The sequence below is a fragment of the Phyllobates terribilis genome, unplaced genomic scaffold (assembly GCF_046119375.1).
Source record: "Phyllobates terribilis strain yellow unplaced genomic scaffold, ASM4611937v1 Scaffold_12__6_contigs__length_324123572, whole genome shotgun sequence".
Lineage (NCBI taxonomy): Eukaryota > Metazoa > Chordata > Amphibia > Anura > Dendrobatidae > Phyllobates > Phyllobates terribilis.
In genome coordinates, this window is record NW_027362772.1 from 162,003,178 (window position 1) to 162,022,340 (window position 19,163).

The following is a 19,163-nucleotide window of genomic DNA, read 5'->3' on the forward strand; positions in this document are numbered from 1 at the left end:
TGACTTTTGTAGATATAAGGGGTTGACCTGAATGCTTCCTCTTAAGAGCAGATACTATTGTATGTTACTTAAAGCGGTATTCTCAAGTTTGGAAGTTTTCATTTATTCATGAGAAAAGGGATAACTTCTCTATAACAGGGGTTCGGACCACTAGAACCGCCACCGATCCAAAGAGCCAGGACTTTGAAGAGCCCCATGTGAATGGAGTGGTGGTCGGTGATACTATCTGCCACTCCTTTCATTCTTAATGGGAGCGTCGGAAATAGCTGAGCTCTGTGCTAGGCTGGCCTTTGGCAATCCCTAAAGAATTAAAGGGTTTGTCCATAGCTTTAAAATTAATGGCCTATCCTTAGGATAGGTCATTAATATCTGATCAGTGGGGGTGCGACTCCCGGCACCCACACCGATCAGTTGTTTCCAATGTCGACAGGCACTGCTCAGTTGTAGAGCTGCAGAGCACAGCTCCATTGATGGAATAGTGGCCGTGGCTGGGTACTGCACATCCACCCCTTATTCATTTGAATAGGGGGTGGATGTGCAGTACCCAGTGGTGAACACTATACAGTCAACAGAGCTGTGCTGTGCAGCTCTACAACTGAGCAGTTCCGGTCACTGCCGACATGGGAGCAGCTGATCGGTGGGGGCACCAGGTGTCGCACCGCCACTGATCAGACATTGATGATCTATCCAAAGGATAGACCATCAATATTAAAGTCCCAAACAACCTCTTTAATATACTAGCAGTGAGAATGACCGACCACTGCCCAATTCACAAGAGGCGCTTCATTAGAGATGAGCGTTGTTCGCCAATCTCAAATTCGAGCTGTTTTGGGCGGTGTTCGAGCCGTTCGGCGAACACGAACGATTTGAAAAAAATTCGGCTGTTCGAGGTTATGTTCGATAACTGTTCGTGCACCAAAATCATAACTGGATTTTTTCTCAGTAATGATGAAAATTAATGTTAATACGCAGTTTGAGTGTACAGCGAGGTGGGGGGAGGGGCAGGGGATGGATCTCTGCAGGAATAATGAAGATCTCCATTTTTTTTTCTCTTTCCCGCATTTACAGTGGGGAGGTGCAGTCTGTCAGCCTATCAGCAGCGCACACACGGAGCGAAGTGCTTTTTTCACACAAGCAAGGGCATGTGTCATTGGCAGTGTATGTCGCATGTCCTTGCCCTATAAGACCAAGCCATTTTCCCCGTCGCCACCATTTTCTCACTGCTGCAGATGCGTGTTAGACGGCACCGCTGTTGCTGTGTGCGCTATACCTTGTTAATTTCAAGCCAATTTTCGCACAAATCTACAGATAGCTTGGGAGTAGGGAATAGTTGTGATTGCAGTCCTTTTAAGGACTAGGTTACAGCATTTCCTACGACTTTTATCAGGCAGGTCTGTGCTCTTAAATAGATAGATTGTGGGAGTAAAGACTAATTGTAATTGCAGTCCTTTTCAGGACTAGGTTACATCGGTTCCCATCAGTTTTTGCCAGGCAGGTCTGTGCCAGTGCTGTGCAAGTTTTTTTCACAGCATTTGGCTGAATCTAGCAAAGCTAATCCTTTTTGGCCTATTGCAGAGTGTGTTAGTCAGTGGAGTAGCCTATCTGTGTTGCAAGATATACCACCTGTGTATAGAATACCAATTTTTTTACTGCACCTAGTGAAGTAAAATCTTTTGGGCATAGCATCATTCTATTAGTACATCTATACTGACCTCCATCAGGTTGCAAATTGAATATAATTTTTTTCTGCATCTAGCTCTGAAAAAATATTTGGGCTTCTAGCAGTGTGTGGGACTTGTTCTATTAGTCCATCTATACTGACCTCCATCAGGTTGCAAACTGAATATAATTTTTTTCTGCATCTAGCTCTGAAAAAATATTTGGCCTTCTAGCAGTGTGTGGGACTTTCTCTATTAGTCCATCTATACTGACCTCCATCAGGTTGCAAACTGAATATATTTTTTTTCTGCATCTACCTCTGAAAAAAATATTGGGCTTCTAGCTGTGTGTGGGACTTGTTCTATTAATCCATCTATACAGACCTCCATCAGGTTGCAAACTGAATATAATTTTTTTCTGCATCTACCTCTGAAAAAATATTTGGGCTTCTAGCTGTGTGTGGGACTTTCTCTATTAGTCCATCTATACTGACCTCCATCAGGTTGCAAATTAAAAATAATTTTTATCTGCATCTACCTCTGAAAAAATATTTGAGCTTCTAGCTGTGTGTGGGACTTGTTCTATTAGTCCATCTATACAGACCTCCATCAGGGTGCAAATTAAAAATAATTTTTATCTGCATCTACCTCTGAAAAAATATTTGGCCTTCTAGCAGTGTGTGGGACTTGTTCTATTAGTCCATCTATACTGACCTCCATCAGGTTGCAAACTGAATATAATTTTTTTCTGCATCTAGCTCTGAAAAAATATTTGGCCTTCTAGCAGTGTGTGGGACTTTCTCTATTAGTCCATCTATACTGACCTTTATCAGGTTGCAAATTAAAAATTATTTTTATCTGCATCCAGCTCTGAAAAAATATTTGGCCTTCTAGCAGTGTGTGGGACTTTCTCTATTAGTCCATCTATACTGACCTCCATCAGGTTGCAAATTAAAAATAATTTTTTGTCTGCATCTAGCTCTGAAAAAATATTTGGCCTTCTAGCAGTGTGTGGGACTTTCTCTATTAGTCCATCTATACTGACCTCCATCAGGTTGCAAACTGAATATATTTTTTTTCTGCATCTACCTCTGAAAAAATATTTGGGCTTCTAGCTGTGTGTGGGACTTGTTCTATTAGTCCATCTATACTGACCTCCATCAGGTTGCAAACTGAATATAATTTTTTTCTGCATCTAGCTCTGAAAAAATATTTGGGCTTCTAGCTGTGTGCGGGACTTTCTCTATTAGTCCATCTATACTGACCTCCATCAGGTTGCAAATTAAAAATAATTTTTTGTCTGCATCTAGCTCTGAAAAAATATTTGGCCTTCTAGCAGTGTGTGGGACTTTCTCTATTAGTCCATCTATACTGACCTCCATCAGGTTGCAAACTGAATATATTTTTTTTCTGCATCTACCTCTGAAAAAATATTGGGCTTATAGCTGTGTGTGGGACTTGTTCTATTAATCCATCTACACTGACCTCCATCAGGTTGCAAACTGAATATAATTTTTTTCTGCATCTACCTCTGAAAAAATATTTGGGCTTCTAGCTGTGTGTGGGACTTTCTCTATTAGTCCATCTATACTGACCTCCATCAGGTTGCAAACTGAATATAATTTTTTTCTGCATCTACCTCTGAAAAAATATTTGGCCTTCTAGCAGTGTGTGGGACTTTCTCTATTAGTCCATCTATACTGACCTCCATCAGGTTGCAAACTGAATATAATTTTTTTCTGCATCTACCTCTGAAAAAATATTTGGGCTTCTAGCTGTGTGTGGGACTTGTTCTATTAGTCCATCTATACTGACCTCCATCAGGTTGCAAACTGAATATAATTTTTTTCTGCATCTAGCTCTGAAAAAATATTTGGCCTTCTATCAGTGTGTGGGACTTTCTCTATTAGTCCATCTATACTGACCTCCATCAGGTTGCAAATTAAAAATAATTTTTATCTGCATCCAGCTCTGAAAAAATATTTGGCCTTCTAGCAGTGTGTGGGACTTTCTCTATTAGTCCATCTATACTGACCTCCATCAGGTTGCAAATTAAAAATAATTTTTTGTCTGCATCTAGCTCTGAAAAAATATTTGGCCTTCTAGCAGTGTGTGGGACTTTCTCTATTAGTCCATCTATACTGACCTCCATCAGGTTGCAAACTAAATATAATTTTTTTCTGCATCTACCTCTGAAAAAATATTTGGGCTTCTAGCTGTGTGTGGGACTTGTTCTATTAGTCCATCTATACTGACCTCCATCAGGTTGCAAACTGAAAATAATTTTTTGTCTGCATCTAGCTCTGAAAAAATATTTGGCCTTCTAGCAGTGTGTGGGACTTTCTCTATTAGTCCATCTATACTGACCTCCATCAGGTTGCAAATTAAAAATAATTTTTATCTGCATCTACCTCTGAAAAAATATTTGGGCTTCTAGCTGTGTGTGGGACTTGTTCTATTAGTCCATCTATACTGACCTCCATCAGGTTGCAAACTGAATATAATTTTTTTCTGCATCTAGCTCTGAAAAAATATTTGGCCTTCTAGCAGTGTGTGGGACTTTCTCTATTAGTCCATCTATACTGACCTCCATCAGGTTGCAAATTAAAAATAATTTTTATCTGCATCCAGCTCTGAAAAAATATTTGGCCTTCTAGCAGTGTGTGGGACTTTCTCTATTAGTCCATCTATACTGACCTCCATCAGGTTGCAAATTAAAAATAATTTTTTGTCTGCATCTAGCTCTGAAAAAATATTTGGCCTTCTAGCAGTGTGTGGGACTTTCTCTATTAGTCCATCTATATTGACCTCCATCAGGTTGCAAACTGAATATATTTTTTTCTGCATCTACCTCTGAAAAAATATTGGGCTTCTAGCTGTGTGTGGGACTTGTTCTATTAATCCATCTATACAGACCTCCATCAGGTTGCAAACTGAATATAATTTTTTTCTGCATCTACCTCTGAAAAAATATTTGGGCTTCTAGCTGTGTGTGGGACTTGTTCTATTAGTCCATCTATACTGACCTCCATCAGGTTGCAAACTGAAAATAATTTTTTGTCTGCATCTAGCTCTGAAAAAATATTTGGCCTTCTAGCAGTGTGTGGGACTTTCTCTATTAGTCCATCTATACTGACCTCCATCAGGTTGCAAATTAAAAATATTTTTTATCTGCATCTACCTCTGAAAAAATATTTGGGCTTCTAGCTGTGTGTGGGACTTGTTCTATTAGTCCATCTATACTGACCTCCATCAGGTTGCAAACTGAATATAATTTTTTTCTGCATCTACCTCTGAAAAAATATTTGGCCTTCTAGCAGTGTGTGGGACTTTCTCTATTAGTCCATCTATACTGACCGCCATCAGGTTGCAAACTGAATATATTTTTTTTCTGCATCTACCTCTGAAGAAATATTTGGGCTTCTAGCTGTGTGTGGGACTTTCTCTATTAGTCCATCTATACTGACCTCCATCAGGTTGCAAATTGAATATAATTTTTTTCTGCATCTAACCCAGCCAATAGTTTTGGCCTAATACCACAGTTTGGCCACTCAGCTCTGCTCGGTTCCCATCCATTGTTTTTTTGTGCAAACAACTCGAGAGTTGTGAATTAGTTAACCACCAAAATGAGTGGAAAAAGGCCTGCTGCTGGTGGAAAGGGGAATAGGCGTGTTGGGAAGGGGAAAAAAGGTTGTGTCCGTGGGGTAGGTGTTAAAGCAACATTAACATCTGCAGAAGAAAGACCATCTTCCAGCCAAACTAAAATGTCTACTTCTTTTAGCGGACAATGTGATAAGATCCCTTTCTTACGGCCACGCCAATCGCTACAAATTCCAGATGAGGCACAAAAACAGCAGGTGCTTCAACGGATATCAAGTGCTCCTTTAAGTGGGCTCTCCTCCACATCAACTTCAACATCACAAATACTCCAGTCCTCAAAGGTGTCACCCCAATCGCACTTGCTTCCTCACAGCTCCCAAATCTCCAGCTGCCCGTCTGAGTATGAGGTAGAACAGATGGTTGAGTCTGCAGAGCTGTTTACTCATACTATAGCCTGGGAATCAGAGGTCGACTCCAGTGCTTCTGTGAATCCAGACGAGGAAATGATCTGCACTGATGCCCAGAATCTTTATGAATCGGATCCAGGACCAGACGCAGAAAGTTCTGACCATAATGTAGACCCTCATTCCCAAACTGTAACTCCTGTTGGTGGAGACAATGAGGAAGACGATGATGAGACTCAAATACCTGATTGGAGCGACAACTTTAGTTTTTTGTCAGGGCAGGAACAGGTTGGCTCTGAGGATGACGGGTGTGATAACGCACAGGGTGATGATGATGAGGTTGGAGATCCCACTTACTGTCAACCCACAGTCAGCCAAGAGATGAGGTCAGCAGAGGAGGTGGAGGAAGATGCTAGTGACGATGAGGTCAGGTTGCGCCTTCCTGGACAGAGACGTAGTACTGGAAGCACGTCAACAACTGCATCCTCAAACACAACTCTGCCTCTCACCACAAGTCGTGGTGGCTCTTCAGGTCGCATGGGTGCTAAGCCTTGCATAGCCTGGGCATTTTTTCAGATCGATAAAGATGACCCAACTCGTGTTATCTGTAACATTTGTCAGCAAAAGCTAAGTAGAGGCCAAAAAATACATAGTTTGAGTACTTCATGCATGAACCGGCACATGGACATGAAGCATAAGTTGCAGTGGGAAGCTCAGTGTGCTACAATGCGGCCTAGCCGGCCGGGCCAACCACCGTCTGCCATATCTTGTGCATCCGCGGCCTCTTCATCCTCTGTGACTGGGGGGACAGCAGTCACACCTGTTTTGGGGCGCAGACCTGCCACCTCTTTACCCGCAACAGCCAGCGTGATTGGCAGGTCATCATTTTCTTTGGAGGTGGTAACACCAGCTGGTGTTGAGCGCTGTCCGACATCGATAGCACCACCTTTGGATCAAGGCAACCTAACATGTCCGCCTGCATCTTCCTCACAGACCGGCAGTTTGCCGGGGACACCCTTATCAACCCCGTCTAAGCACAATAGCCAGCCCTCGGTCCCTCAGATGTGGACAAGTAAAAGACCATTTCCTCCTAGCCATGAGAAAGCTAAGAGGTTGAATTTCACCATCTGCAAGCTCTTGGCTACAGAAATGCTGCCTTTCCGCCTGGTGGACACAGAGGATTTTCGAGACCTTATGTCCGTCGCAGTGCCCCAGTACCAGATGCCCAGTCGGCACTACTTCTCAAAGAAAGGTGTGCCTGCGCTCCACCAGCATGTCGCACACAACATCACCGCTTCTTTGAGAAACTCTGTGTGTGACAGGGTGCATTTCACCACAGACACTTGGACGAGTAGGCATGGACAGGGGAGTTACATGTTGCTGACTGGGCACTGGGTAACTATGGTGACAGCAGGACAAGGGGCTGCTGTCCAAGTCTTGCCGTCCCCACGAGTTGTGCGTCAATCCTCTTTATGTCAAAGTTCCTCCACTGCTTCTGCCTCCTCAACCTCCTCTCGGTCTTCCACCTGCACCCAAAGCCTGTCTGGTCATGCCACAAGCTTTCTAACTGCGCAGAAGGGATCCTGCACACCTCCTTACTATGCTGGCAGTAGGGCTCAACGTCATCAGGCGGTTTTTACTTTGAAATGTCTGGGAAATGTGAGTCACACAGCTGAGGAGTTGTGGTCAGCTCTGGAGAACCAATTTCATGAATGGTTGTCTCCACTGGACCTGAAACCAGGGAAGGCCGTGTGCGACAATGCTGCAAACCTGGGTGCGGCCCTTCGCCGGGGCAATGTCACACAAGTGCCTTGTATGGCTCACGTGTTGAACCTGGTTGTCCAGCAATTTTTAGCCCACTATCCCAGACTAGATGGCCTTCTGCAGAGGGCACGGTCGCTGTGTGCTCACTTCCGCCGTTCGCATCCCGCAGCTCAGCGACTTACATCTCTACAGAAGTCGTTGGGCCTGCCACTTCACCGGCTAAAATGCGATGTGCCTACCCGGTGGAATTCAACTCTGCACATGTTGCAGCGACTGTGGCAGCACCAACAAGCCCTGGTGCAATACGTTCTGACGTATAGCCTGGGCCAACGAGATCCGGAGGTGGGGCAAATCACGCTGGAGGAGTGGTCTCAGATCAGGGACCTATGCACCCTTCTGCACAGTTTTGAAATGGCGACGAAGATGTTTAGTGCTGACGATGCCATTATCAGCATGACTATTCCGGTGATTTACATGCTGGAGCACATGTTAAACAGAATTCGGAGTCAGGTGGTGGCACAAGAGGAGGTGGAGGAAGTAGAGGAGGAGGAGTTGTATGCGGAAGGGCTAACATCTGCAAGGTCCAGACGGTCGGCAGCACCAAGGCGGCAGGCATGTGAGGATGGGGGAGATGGTTTTACCAGGGCGCATGGTAGCAGCCAAACTAGTGAGGAAGGTGCAGAAGCCCAGGAAGAAGTGGAGGACGAACTGATGGAAGACTCATCAGATGAGGGAGACCTTGATCACATTTCTGTTGTGCGAGGTTGGGGGGAGAGGACAGAGGAAGGAAGCATGATTGTTACCTCGGCACCAACACAACAGGGACTTGGTGCTCCTGGATGCGCAACACACATGAGTGCCTTCTTGCTGCACTACCTGCAACATGACCCTCGAATTGTGAGAATTAGAAATAATCCTGACTACTGGGTTGCCACACTGTTAGATCCCCGGTACAAAAGTAAATTTGCAGAAATTATTCCTGCCATAGAAAGGGATGCACGCATGCAGGAGTATCAGCAGAGACTGTTGCAGAATCTTACATGTGCTTTTCCACAAAACACCAGTGGTGCACGTAGTGAATCTCACAGTTCCAACTTGCCAACCGTGGGACCGTCAAATGTTCAGCACTCAAACCGTAACAGAACCACAGTATCTGCTGGTAACATCAATTTTGCGGAATCATTTCACCACTTTTTTAGCCCATCCTTTGCAAGGCCACAGGAGACAAGAAGTCTGACACATAGTCAACGCCTAGAGACGATGGTACAGGAGTATCTCCAAGTAAACATTGAAGCCATGACTGTGTCACTGGACCCTTGCTCTTTTTGGGCTTCCAATCTGGATAAATGGCCGGAGCTAGCCACTTACTCCTTGGAGATCTTGTCATGCCCCGCAGCCAGCGTTCTGTCTGAACGTGTGTTCAGCGCTGCTGGTGGTGTGCTGACAGATAAGCGCACGCGGCTCTCCACTGATAATGTAGACAGACTCACGTTCATAAAGATGAACAAATCATGGATCCGAAACGACTTTTCTACCCCTGTGTCATCCTGGGGAGAGTAAAAGCTTGATGATTGGTTAAAATCACCCTACCAACCGTTTTAAGCTTTCAAATTACTAATCATGTTTATCTGTATCTTGACTGTAAAATAATTTGGGCTTTGTAGCAGTGTGCAGCACTGATCCTATTAGCCCATCTATACTAAGCTCCACCAGATTTAAAATTAATAATAATTTGTAGCTGCATCTAGCCCGGAAAATTATTTTGGGGCTCCGAGATGCGCAAGACACATAAGTGCCTTCTTGCTGCACTACCTGCAACATGACCCTCATATTGTCAGAATTCGAAGTAATCATGACTACTGGGTTGCCACACTCTTAGATCCCCCAAACTTTTCGATCAACCTTTTCATTTTAATAAAGACCAAAAAAATGGTCATTTTTGAAATTATAAGCATTAGCAGGTTATTAGAAACCGAAATCAAACAGTTTTCAACTCAAAACTTTATTCTAGGTGATGTTACATTTTCACATAGGACCCCTTGTTCGAAAGGAGCTTCTGAACTCTCTCATCCATTGAATTTGTCAGGTTTTGGATGGTTTCTGCTTCAATTGTTTTGCATGAGGACAGAATACCCTCCCAGAGCTGTTGCTTAGATGTGAACTGCCTCCCGCCATCATAGACACTCCTTTTGATGATGCTCCAGAGGTTCTGAATGGGGTAGAGGTCAGGGGAGCATGGGGGTCACACCATAAGTTTGTCCCCTTTCATGCCCATATCAGCCAGAGATGCAGATGTTTTATGTGCAGCATGAGATGGTGCATTATCATGCAAAAAAATGATCTTGCTGTGAAATACATGGTTCTTCTTCTTGAACCATGGCAGGAAGTGCTGTTTGAGAAAATCCACATACATTATGGAGTTCATCTTTAGCGCCTTCAGGGATCCTAAAGGGGCCGACAATCTCTCTCCCCATGATTCCAGCCCAAAACATTACTCCACCTCCTCCTTGTTGGCGCTGTAGCCGTGTTTGCGTGGGGTGTCCATCAACCAGCCATCCTCCACTCCATCCATCTGGACCATCGAGCGCTGCACGGCACTCATCCGTGAACAAAACAGTTTTGAAATCAGTCTTCATGTAATGTTTGGCCCACTGGAGCCGTTTCTGCTTGTGTGAAGTGGATAGAGGAGGTCGACAGGATGGCATATGCACAGCTGCAAACTTCTGAAGGACCCTGCATCTTGTTGTTCGGGGGACGTTGGAGGCACCAGCAGCTTCAAAAACTTGTCTGCTGCTATGACAAGGCTTTTTTGCCGCTGCTCTTTTAACCTGACGTAATTGCCTGTAGGAAAGAGTCCTCAATTTGCCCTTATCAGCACGCACACGTGTGTACTGTGAATCAGCTACATACTTCTTGATTGCCAAGACACTTCATCCTGATCATCGCACAATGTTGATTGTAGTCATGCCTTGACCTAAACACTCCACAATTTGTTGCTTCTCAGCAGCCGACACATCCTTTTTCTTTCCCATTTTGGCAGAAAATGTAGGCTGCTTAATAATGTGAGACAGCCTTCTTAAGTAGTCTTGCCGTTCATTGGACACACCTGCCAAACTAATTAGCACAGGTGTCTGCAATTGCTTACAGTGATATAAAGAGCCCTGACACACATCACCATCAATGAGTTTAACTGACAAACAAACAAATTCTTCCCTTATCACTCCTAAACACTTTTTGCATAATAATTTGGAACACAGTGTACATGTGCTTTTCCACAAAACACCAGTGGTTCACGTAGTGAATCTTACAGTTCTAACTTGCCAACCGTGGTCTGTATGGAGTTGTTCAATAAAGGGCCCAAAATTAAGATAACATAGATGGGAGAGGTCTCTATGAATAGGAATTCCTAAGTATTTGATACCCTGTGAGGGCCAGGCAAAGGGAAAGTTGGACTGGATGGAATCCTATATGGATTTGGGGAGGGAGACATCGAGGGCCTCAGACTTCGCTGCATTGATTTTAAAATTTGACCATGTAACAAAGTGATCTATTTCAGCCATAACAGCATGGATGGATATATGTGATTGAGTGATATATACTAGTACATCATCAGCAAATAGAGAGCACTTGTACTCGGTGCCTCCCACCTCAATCCACCTAATATTGGGGTTATGGCGAATTGATGAGAGCAGGTGCTCCGTCACTAGGATGTATAAGAGAGGGGACAGAGGACATCCCTGCCTTGTCCCATTGGTGATTGTGAAAGGTGATGAAAATGTTCTGATGCACCCCCTGGGCCTTGGGACACCCGGAGCCGGACCCTTTTTGGTGGATGCTGGTGGTTGTAGTCTTCGTGGCGGCGACCCGGTTCCGTGGCTCAGGGTGGTCAAACCAGTGGCGGAACTATTTATGTGGTTTTGATGTTTAAATGTCCGACTACGCCACCCGTGGATTGCGGTCAGAGTGAACCGCCGCTGCAGGGCAGACCGCTGAGGCTGGTGTTGTGGGTGCAGCAGAGCGTAGCATAACTCCCCACGGGAGGAGTATAGCCTCAGGGCAGTGTACGCGGAGGATGGGAGTGATGGTGCAGGGCAGCAGCAGTAACGACACGGAGTCAGTGATGCAGTCCAGGGCCTTTACTCACAGTTCTTATTATCCAGACCACGTCTGCAGGTAACGGCTGCCCACGTCGTACTGTGCTCACCAGGTGAGGGGCTCAGACAACTCCCAGATAACTTTGGAGCGCTTCACAGGACCCCCTTTGTGTGTCCTTTGTCTGGCCTTTCTTACCAACCCTTCTGTCCGGCTGCCTCGGGCCTCCTCTTGGTAAACTTGGCGCCAGTTTCCCTGACCCTATGTGCTGCCCTCCTAGCGGGTTTAGCGAGGGGCTGCGCCACATAAAATGTCACAGCCTCCGGTTTCTAGCTGAGGGTCGTTTCCTGCCTCCACTAGTTTCGGGGACCGGTCTTCCCCTTTGACCTGACCCCTCCATGCAGGTGGATTCGGGCGTGCGGTGGCGACTCACCCGTCCGCACCCCTGGGATCCCTTCGTTCCTCGTTCCTGGAGCCTTATCCGCTCCTCTTCCTTCCTTCTCCCTCTTCCAGGCCTGGGCCTCTGTTACTAGGCCCGCCTCCGGAGCAGAGCTCATGCAGAGCCCCTGCTCCCTGCCACTTCTGCTCAGACTTCTCTGCACTGAGCTAAGATGGTGCCCACCTTTTATACTCCCTTCTCAATGCACCCAGGAACTGCTTCCTCCCTGCTCCTGCACTACAGGGTTCCCCTTCCTCAGTGTTCCCTCCCCCCACTCCAGCCAGGGACAGGGACTGTCGTGCCCATCTCAGGGGCATATTGGTCGCCCTGCCCCACGGCAATGTGGTGTAATGCATGCAGGTGTCGGTTCCTGATCCACACTCCATCCTTACCTGAGAGTGAGATATCACACCTCTGGGTGAGGTGCAATACCTCTGTAGCAACCGAGCCCTCAGGGTGCTACAGTTCCATTTATCTTCAGCCTATGTGACGTATTGCGATACAGGGCCGTGATTTTGGCTATAAAAGGGTCCCCTAGACCCCTACCCCAAGCTTTTTAAGAAACAAATCCTACAAAAGACAAAAGACAAAAATATATCTCATACCCTACCATCATTATATATAAATGTAAAGCAAAGTTGCATAATAAATATAGGGTACTTAGTGAACTATTTTTGATCAAAAAAAGTATACAAGCCGTCCCACCAGCGGCAAGGTGACCCTAAATTGGGACGGTACCTATACTGCCTATATTAAAAACCTTACTGTATATCAAAGTTGAAGCAATGCATATAAAAGGGTAGACAAATAGGACCGGGTCCCAACTCCAGACCACCCAGGCCCGTGGTAAGCTACATATATACCAGTCAGCTCAACAAAGGGGATGCCACACCCTTAAAATGCACAGAATGCAAACAAGACAAAAAACCAGGCAATGTGAACTGAGGTCTAAGATGGTAGACATGCAAGAAATAGGAGCATGTTCACACTAGCAAAAAAGAAACAAAACCTACAAAAGACAAAAGACAAAAATATATCTCATACCCTACCATCATTATATATAAATGTAAAGCAAAGTTGCATAATAAATATAGGGTACTTAGTGAACTATTTTTGATCAAAAAAAGTATACAAGCCGTCCCACCAGCGGCAAGGTGACCCTAAATTGGGACGGTACCTATACTGCCTATATTAAAAACCTTACTGTATATCAAAGTTGAAGCAATGCATATAAAAGGGTAGACAAATAGGACCGGGTCCCAACTCCAGACCACCCAGGCCCGTGGTAAGCTACATATATACCAGTCAGCTCAACAAAGGGGATGCCACACCCTTAAATTGCACAGAATGCAAACAAGACAAAAAAACAGGCAATGTGAACTGAGGTCTAAGATGGTAGACATGCAAGAAATAGGAGCATGTTCACACTAGCAAAAAAGAAACAAAACCTACAAAAGACAAAAGACAAAAATATATCTCATACCCTACCATCATTATATATAAATGTAAAGCAAAGTTGCATAATAAATATAGGGTACTTAGTGAACTATTTTTGATCAAAAAAAGTATACAAGCCGTCCCACCAGCGGCAAGGTGACCCTAAATTGGGACGGTACCTATACTGCCTATATTAAAAACCTTACTGTATATCAAAGTTGAAGCAATGCATATAAAAGGGTAGACAAATAGGACCGGGTCCCAACTCCAGACCACCCAGGCCCGTGGTAAGCTACATATATACCAGTCAGCTCAACAAAGGGGATGCCACACCCTTAAATTGCACAGAATGCAAACAAGACAAAAAACCAGGCAATGTGAACTGAGGTCTAAGATGGTAGACATGCAAGAAATAGGAGCCTGTTCACACTAGCAAAAAAGAAACAAAACCTACAAAAGACAAAAATATATCTCATACCCTACCATCATTATATATAAATGTAAAGCAAAGTTGCATAATAAATATAGGGTACTTAGTGAACTATTTTTGATCAAAAAAAGTATACAAGCCGTCCCACCAGCGGCAAGGTGACCCTAAATTGGGACGGTACCTATACTGCCTATATTAAAAACCTTACTGTATATCAAAGTTGAAGCAATGCATATAAAAGGGTAAACAAATAGGACCGGGTCCCAACTCCAGACCACCCAGGCCCGTGGTAAGCTACATATATACCAGTCAGCTCAACAAAGGGGATGCCACACCCTTAAATTGCACGGAATGCAAACAAGACAAAAAACCAGGCAATGTGAACTGAGGTCTAAGATGGTAGACATGCAAGAAATAGGAGCCTGTTCACACTAGCAAAAAAGAAACAAAACCTACAAAAGACAAAAGACAAAAATATATCTCATACCCTACCATCATTATATATAAATGTAAAGCAAAGTTGCATAATAAATATAGGGTACTTAGTGAACTATTTTTGATCAAAAAAAGTATACAAGCCGTCCCACCAGCGGCAAGGTGACCCTAAATTGGGACGGTACCTATACTGCCTATATTAAAAACCTTACTGTATATCAAAGTTGAAGCAATGCATATAAAAGGGTAGACAAATAGGACCGGGTCCCAACTCCAGACCACCCAGGCCCGTGGTAAGCTACATATATACCAGTCAGCTCAACAAAGGGGATGCCACACCCTTAAATATATATTTTTGTCTTTTGTCTTTTGTAGGTTTTGTTTCTTTTTTGCTAGTGTGAACATGCTCCTATTTCTTGCATGTCTACCATCTTAGACCTCAGTTCACATTGCCTGGTTTTTTGTCTTGTTTGCATTCTGTGCAATTTAAGGGTGTGGCATCCCCTTTGTTGAGCTGACTGGTATATATGTAGCTTACCACGGGCCTGGGTGGTCTGGAGTTGGGACCCGGTCCTATTTGTCTACCCTTTTATATGCATTGCTTCAACTTTGATATACAGTAAGGTTTTTAATATAGGCAGTATAGGTACCGTCCCAATTTAGGGTCACCTTGCCGCTGGTGGGACGGCTTGTATACTTTTTTTGATCAAAAATAGTTCACTAAGTACCCTATATTTATTATGCAACTTTGCTTTACATTTATATATAATGATGGTAGGGTATGAGATATATTTTTGTCTTTTGTCTTTTGTAGGTTTTGTTTCTTTTTTGCTAGTGTGAACATGCTCCTATTTCTTGCATGTCTACCATCTTAGACCTCAGTTCACATTGCCTGGTTTTTTGTCTTGTTTGCATTCTGTGCAATTTAAGGGTGTGGCATCCCCTTTGTTGAGCTGACTGGTATATATGTAGCTTACCACGGGCCTGGGTGGTCTGGAGTTGGGACCCGGTCCTATTTGTCTACCCTTTTATATGCATTGCTTCAACTTTGATATACAGTAAGGTTTTTAATATAGGCAGTATAGGTACCGTCCCAATTTAGGGTCACCTTGCCGCTGGTGGGACGGCTTGTATACTTTTTTTGATCAAAAATAGTTCACTAAGTACCCTATATTTATTATGCAACTTTGCTTTACATTTATATATAATGATGGTAGGGTATGAGATATATTTTTGTCTTTTGTCTTTTGTAGGTTTTGTTTCTTTTTTGCTAGTGTGAACATGCTCCTATTTCTTGCATGTCTACCAAGCTTTTTAAGAGAATCATATATGGCGTGCCAGGAGACTCTATGGAATGCTTTCTCAGCATCCAACGAGAGTATCTAATTACAAATTTTTAACTGCATCTAGCCCAGGAAATACTTTGTGCCTAGTAGCAGTGTCTGCTAGTCAGCGGATTATCCCGGCTGTTAAGCAAGCTACACCACCTGTAGTTTGGACACTTAATTTTTTCAAAGGAAATGCTTCGGGACCACGGGATACTCAGTGAAGAGCATCAGGAGGCCCCCCAAGGCATAGGGGCTGGGACTGGCAGTAGGATGCCTTGCGGTGGACAGCCAAGCTCGATCCTTATAAAAGCTTTTTAACTGCAGCAGCTTTAGTAGACGCTACTGGAGCTGGAATTACGCGGCTGCTGGCATGAGACTTGCCCTCCAATAGATCCTTGTAAATGGATTTAAAGTGTATTCATTCAAATTAGAGAGACAATTTAAATTAAAAAGCTTAGAGCTGCCTCCACCACAAGGGGGCTCGCTCGACCCACCAGCGGACAGGCACCAGTATTGGGAGAGGGGGGCTGGCCGTCAGGGTTCACCGCGGCTCTGGCACAAACCCGGCGACACGGAGGTGGCACGGGCAGGAGCGGACTGAACGTGTCGGCTTCTCACTTTTTGGATTTTAGAAGGGCATGACATGCCTATATCTGTGTCTCCCCCTCCTTTTACTCCTCCACCTCTTTTCTTTTCTCATGACTATATGTACTTGTCACTTTTCCATGTGTTAGTTGTGTCTTCTGAGCAGTTTGTCAGCTTTTGGACACCTTTGAAGGTGTTTTCTATGTGTTTCTATGTGTTTTTGTTTGCCTGCCATTGGTTTTAACGGTGTTCGAAGGTGTTCGACGAACAGTTCGACGAACAGTTCGGCGAACACACGGGTGTTCGACGAACCGAACCGAACTCGAACACTACGGGGGTGGCTCAACACTACGCTTCATATTCCAGTTCTCAAGATCAGTGGGGGTCCCAGTAGTCGAACCCCCAGCAATCGAGAAGCTATCCAATAGCTAGCAGATAACTTCCAAAGTTCAGAATACTCCTTTAATGAATGAGATGATAAAGGAACTACCGTACATTGCGGGATTTACATTAATTAAACTACAGATTAGACAGATCGGGCACAAGTTGACCTGACTCAGAGAAAACAGTATTGGGATAAAAAAGCACACAGACATAAACTTAATTTGACACCTAACTTGACATCAGGCAATGGTTAAGTTGTCTTATTCCTCTTAAGAGAGATAACCTTCCATGACAAGTTATGAAGATGTGGCATTGCAGGTCATGCTAACCTTAGATCCATCTGGTGACATTCAAGTCAACTTTTTGTATTTTTGGTAACAGCAACCATGAGCTCCACGTGTACAACTTATCAAAGCAAATGGCTATAGCTCAAGAATACTTCCGCTATCCTATTCACACTATGAATCATTTTGGGGGAGGATACCCCTAATTGATTATATAGATTACATCCTGATTAGTCAAACTACTAAATTACTATAATTTTACTACAGTTCAATAGGATTGTTATCATTAGTCAAGAACTTAATTATAAGACATGCATTGTATGAGATCTATAATTAATGTGCTACCGCTCTGGAAATCCAACTGAGTGTTGTAATTGAGGGCTATTGTACAATGGTAATAGGGTAGACCAGAGGATATAATTGGTAGAGGACACTCTCAATATATATATATATATATATATATATATATATATATATATATATATATATACACACACTCTCTCTATATATACAGTATATACATAAATATTATATATACAGCAGGTGAGATGAGCATTGAACACGTCAGCAATTTTCTAAGTAAATATACGGTATTTCTAAAGGTGCTATTAATATGAAATCCTCACCAGATGTCGGTAACAACCCATCCAATCCACACAGTCAAAGAAATCAAACCATAGTTGTCCATAAATTAAGTTATTTGTAATAATGAGAAATGACACAGGGAAATAGTATTGAACACATGAAGAAAGAGAGGTGCAAAAAGCCATGGAAAGTCATGACACCAGCTGAAATCTATCAGTAATTAGAAAGCAATCCTGACACTTAATGAAAAATAGTATCAGCTGGTTCAACTGATGGCCTATAAAAAGGTGTCTCATTACCGAAACATCTCATGATGGGTAAAACCAGTGAGCTGTCGCAAGACCTTCACAACTTTATTGTAGCAAAACATACTGATGGCATTGGTTACAAAAGAATTTATAAACTACTGAAGGCTCCAGTGAGCACTGTTGGGGCCATAATCCAGAAGTTGAAAGAACATTATTTCACCATAAACTGGCCACGACTAGGTGATCAACGCAAGATTTCAGACAGAGGAGTGAAAATAATTATCTGAAGAGTTGTCCAAGAGGCAAGGACCACCTGTGGAGAGCTATAGAAAGACCTGGAATCAGCAGGTACAATTGTTTCAAAGAAAATTTGGTGACATGAGCCTACTGGATCTTTTCGTACCCTAACAGGCCAGTGCAACTCTAATAACAGGAAATTTTAGTTTTTAAAAAATGAAATTTATTACTAAGATACAGGATAGAATCATAGCTTGGATTTTTTTTGTTTTAGGACCATGTGCTTTTAAAAAAATCATAGAGACACATCTGTTTTTGATCCGAGCTATAGATCAAAATCACCCACACAGGACTATGGGTCCATAAAATTCAAATAAAAGCATATAGCAGCACTCTGTAAGAGATAAGATGTATGCAAACATTGAATATATAAAATTTGAATTGCATTACTGCTATATATAGAATATACTTATAAAAATAAAAGTACTTAGCACATTAGCTATGACATTAGCTATGACAAGGTCATAGATTGCCTTGTCATGGTGGATGGGCTCTCATGAATTGGCTAATTTATGCACTAAGCACCTTCATTTTATAAGTTATTCTATATAGCAGTAATGCACTTCAAATTTCATATATTCAATGTTTGCATGCATCTTAGCGCTTAAAGAGTGCTGCTGTATTTTTTACACGCACGCGAGACAGGTTACATGAATTCTTTAGAATCCTGGGGGAACCATTACTCAGGGTGACCATAGACCAGGGGTCTCAAACACGCGGCCCGCGTGCCACATGCGGCCTTTCAGGCTCCTTCATGCGGCCTGAAGGCACCATAGACCCCAATCACGGCCCGGTACAGGAGCCGCCGACATCAGCGCTGTAATGCAGTGTATTGCCGCGCAGAGACCGGCTCTCTGCACAGCAATACCAGTGCCAGCCACCGGCCTATCAGAGGCCAGCAACTGACATCTGCGTCCCAGCGCAGCAGTGTATGACGTCACTGACATGCGCAGATTTCAGCTGCAAGCCTCTGATAGGCCGGTGGCTGACACTGGTATTGCTGTGCAGAGAGCTGGTCTCTGCGCGGCAATACACTGCATTACAGCGCTGATGTCAGTGGCTCCTGGACCGCGATCGTCAAGGGGTCTATGGTGCCTGCGGGCCACAGGTGCAGAAAGGACACCGAGGGAACGGAGGACAGGTGAGAAGAATCTTTTTTTTTTCTCTTATATGTGTATGTGAAGAACGGCACA